Raw genomic sequence first — 4,454 nt, 5'->3', positions numbered from 1 at the left:
AGGATGGCTCCTCCGCTGTGCAGGGACTCCTCCGCCCCCGAGGGCGCCTATGTTGCGTCTCGGAGGGACTGGCGGTCGATCCCAGGTGCAGCGCTGTTCAGACGCCGTGTTGAGACCTGCCGTCTGGCGGTGAGACGTGGGCGCCGGCTGGAGCCGACTTCCTCCGGCCGGGTAGGGTGGACTTCCGGTCGGGCACCCCCAGTACTTCAGGTCGGTGCTGCTGGGCTGTCGGAGGCCTCACCTCGCCGTCGCCGAACGGAGCACTTCTCGGCGTCGGATTTGCACCGGGGGCGGCTCGATGTGCGCCGCTTGGTTCCTGGAGCCGATTTCACCCCTTCGGGCGGGTTAGTGTACGGATGAGCAGACGGATTTTTGCGTGGGCCGGTCAGCCTTGCGGAGCTCCCGAGTTAAGCTGCCGCCATGTTCGGCAGTTGGCCACGCCCCCCACCAACCCTCTTTTTTGGTGGGAAAGTCGGCAGTAATATTAATAAGCAAGAGAGGTGTGTCCCCTCTCAGCCAAGGTTACCTTGCAGATTCCCTGAGCTGACCTGATCCCTTCCTTTCAGAATCCTCCATATTGTTTTGGAGGATTCTAGCCAATAAGGTTAGGACGATGTCCCCAACTCCAGAGGGAGTGGACATACAAAAGGTGTAGGCACCCTAAAGTTAAGGAGTTCATAGGCTACTACCTATTGATCTCTGTAATGCCCCTAAAATTAGTATTTAGAGGAACCCCTGAACACTTATCCTCAGATTACAGATGGCCTATGAAGAAGAGGACAAAGAAGAGCTGATGCCTGCACTACAAGAAGCTCCAGCTACTGGCTTGTTCCCAGCCCGGCCAGCCTCTCTGTAAACTTTGTAGCTCCCACGAGTCGTCCCAGAGACCAGGGACCTCCAAGACCCTGGGAGGACTGCCTGTCTTCCATAAAGACTCCTGATCTCCTGTGGACAAAAGACCTGTCTCAAAAAAAAAACTTTAAAGACCAATGCTCTGCCTGCAGAACCACAAAACGGACTACCTCTGCACCCGACACTCACGGCCCGAGTTCCAGTGGCCCACCCGTCCAGCAAAGGTTCCCCCGTGTTTTTGAGCAAGAGCCCACTGTGAGCTGACCCCTGCCAGACTCCACGTTGACACCTGCAGCCTCTGCACGACAACCCCCTAACAGCGACCTGCACCGGTAAGCTGTTCCTGACGTCAAAGGACACCCCTGCTCCTCAGTCTTTGGGAGATCAGCCGACAGCGTTCTGACACTCCAGCACATCCCAACTTAACTGTGCAACTGTAAGTCTCCTTTGATCAGCCTTTGATCAGCCTCCTGGTCTGAGCCTGCAGCTTTTTTTCCGACTTTAAGATTCCCCGTTGGTTTATATTGCACTCCCACCACTGTGGTGTCACTCTACACATGGCCGTCCCTGTGCCGCTGAAGGTGTAAGTTTGGTGCTGCCTTGATGCACCCCCTGCCTTGACCACAACTCCCGGAGGCTGGGTAATCAAACTGTGGTGCTTACCTGTAAGTAGTACCACTTTGAATGCTCCCCTTCTCCATTGGATAACATTGGCACCAGATAATGTCATGCTATGTTATAATATTTATAGAGCGCATGGCTGTCCCAGTGACGGAGCGTCCCAGTGCTAATGTCGAACGAAGAGTAAGGAGACAGAGAAATTGACAGTGGGAGAAAAGTCAGGTCTTCACCAGCTTTCTAAAGGTCAAGAGGTCAGGGGTGCTGTGAATAGGAAGGGGTAGAAAGTTCCGCAAAGCGGGAGCCAGCAACTTTAAAGAGAGCCCATCCGCTCTGGCCCTCTGTACTCCGAGGGACTCTGGCCAGGTGCAGATCTGCCAAGCGCAGAGCGCATGTGGGTACATAATGGGAGCATATGTCACTCAAGATTCCTGGGCCAATGCATGAGAGGATCTCATGAATGATACACAGAGCTTTAAAGTGTATTCTCTGTCCCAGAGGTAGCCAGTGAAGCCGACATAGGAGGTTAAAATCAAAACAGTACAAAGCGCGAGCAGCAGCGTTCTGGACGCGTTGAAGCCTTCTGATCACGGATTTGTTGGATCCTAAAGCAGCACATTACAGTAATCCAGCCTAGCGATAATGGTCCACTGAATAATCAGCTGCCGGTTTTGAGGATCGAAGAGACCCAGTATTGGCTTTAGGCCACGTAGTAATCTGAAACATTTACCATGGATTGGGCATGGGCCTCAAAGGCGAGATCTTTGTCCATCAGTATTCCCAAGTTCTTAACCACAGGTTTGGGTGTGGGGGCGGCACTCCAAGAGCAGGAGGCCACCACTGGTTGCCCCAGATATGAGAGTCCCTGCCCCCCAGGTGGATCTCGGACTTGGCCGAATTTACCTGCAGGTAATTGGCAGTCATCCACTCCGAGATGGCTGTTAAATCCTCTTTACATTTTGCAGAGTCCTGGCTGGGATTGTTAGAAAAGGTGATCACCATCTGGGTGTCATCTGCGTATGACATCAGAGAGATACCATGTGCCTTAGCCCTCAGAGCCAGTGGTCCAACGTAGATGTTAAATAATGTAGGGCTCAGCGCGGACCCCTGGGAGACACCACAGCGTAATGGGTGTGAGAGGGAAGAAAAAGGAGGAGCGATTACTTGGAAGGTCCGGCTGGCCAAATAGGACAAAATCCAGGAGAGGGCCTTGTCATCGACACCGATCTCCACCAGACAATGGAGCAGAATCTCATGGGAGACAGTGTTGAAGGCGTCGCTCAGATCCAACAGAAATAATGCCGTAGTTCTTCCTACATCTAAGGAGGTCCATAGTTATTCTATGACCACCAGCAGAGCAGACTCGGTGCTATGGCGTGGCTGAAAACCATTTTGAGATGTGTCCAGTATTGAATTCACTTCCAGATATTGGGTTAGGGTTGTCTTAACATGTGATTCCATTATTTTGGATATGAACGGGAGCAGCGATATTTTGGCAGAAAATGTTCCAGCTTGGATGCATCTAATGTTGGCATTTTCAGCAGAGGGACCACTTTGGCATGTTTCCAAGATTTGGGGACCAGCTCCGAAGATAGGGACAGATTGATGAGTTCCAAGCACTCAGGCAAGAGACACTGTTGGAATTTTCTGAAACAATCTGGTTTCAAGGGGTCGTCAGGAGACCCAGATTTTACCTTAGCAAACAGCGCTTCCATAGCTTCAGGGGAGATAGGAGGGAATGAAGCAAGAGAATAGGTCTCAGAACCCAGAAAGGCGTTCCTCCCCATGCAGTGGAGGGTATCACCGGGCAGAAAGTATTGTAGATACGTTCTACCTTCTCAATAAATAATTTAGCCAATGATTCACATTGCAGACTAGAGGATATGATGCTATCAGATGCAGAGGGAGGCTTTACCAGGTCCTTTAGAAGTGAGAATATGATTTTGGTTGGGTTACTTCTTGTAGAGATCAAGTTGGTGTAGTGTGCCGCCCTAGTCTTGCGGACCAGTTTATGAGTTTGACCTCTGTACCTGGCTGCCACAGTGCAGCTGGTGGTGCAGTTTTGTCACGTACCTGAACGTTACCTGGTGCTGATTCTTTATCCAGAAACTCAATATTCTAAATTGTTTACTTACCTGCATATTGCTAATTGTGTTTCTTCCCAAAGGATAACATGTATTGTTGAAAACTGTACACTTTTTACATTGAAAAGCATTGATTTTGCAAAACCTATTTACTTGCAACAAAGTATCTTTGGTTCTATAAAATAAATATACTAAACATAATATTTTTACAAAGCATTGGTCTCAAATGTAGTCATTTCATGTGTCATTTTTTTGCCTTTAGGGGTACAACAAATGATTAGCACTGCCCTCTGATAAGCCTAACTACTCGCCCACACTTCCACAAAAGAGCATTAATATTATCTACTTGAGACTCTGTAAAGCCTCCACTGGACTCTGGGCACACTATACCTCATTTTGGTATAGTATATACAGAGCCAGCTTCCGATATAGCCATTTTAAAAATAACTGAGTGTTCCCCTGAATAGTACATTCCCCCCAGCCCGAAGAGCATCAATCTGCTTTTCAAGGCCAGACAATCTTCTTGCTGACACCAATGGCCGAGTAGAGGGCAGAAATGAACTGGTGTGATAAGTTACAGCAACCAATCTAGAAGGCATGGGGGTGCCCGTGTAAACATGGAAAGACCTTGTCCCAGTGAGCATGGTTGTATCTGGCCACCAAACCTTGAGAGTTGGCAATACGCCAATAGTTTGTTGATTGGGCAGCTTCTCTCTTTCCTGGTGGATCAATATATTTACTCTACTTGTCGAGAGGGGGTACATCTCTGCTTTATTGTGAGTTTACTCTTTTACGAGCACTGGTGACCACCACTGTGCCTGGTGGGACCTGTCCCTTGATAAAAATAGGGTCTGAAGGAGAGGGTTTAGTTATTCTTGTTTTTATGCTATTGTTTTGTCA

The sequence above is a fragment of the Lissotriton vulgaris genome, chromosome 2_1, assembly GCF_964263255.1.
Source record: "Lissotriton vulgaris chromosome 2_1, aLisVul1.2, whole genome shotgun sequence".
Lineage (NCBI taxonomy): Eukaryota > Metazoa > Chordata > Amphibia > Caudata > Salamandridae > Lissotriton > Lissotriton vulgaris.
The sequence above is the reverse complement of the archived record's forward strand: the minus strand, read 5'-3'. Positions refer to the sequence as shown.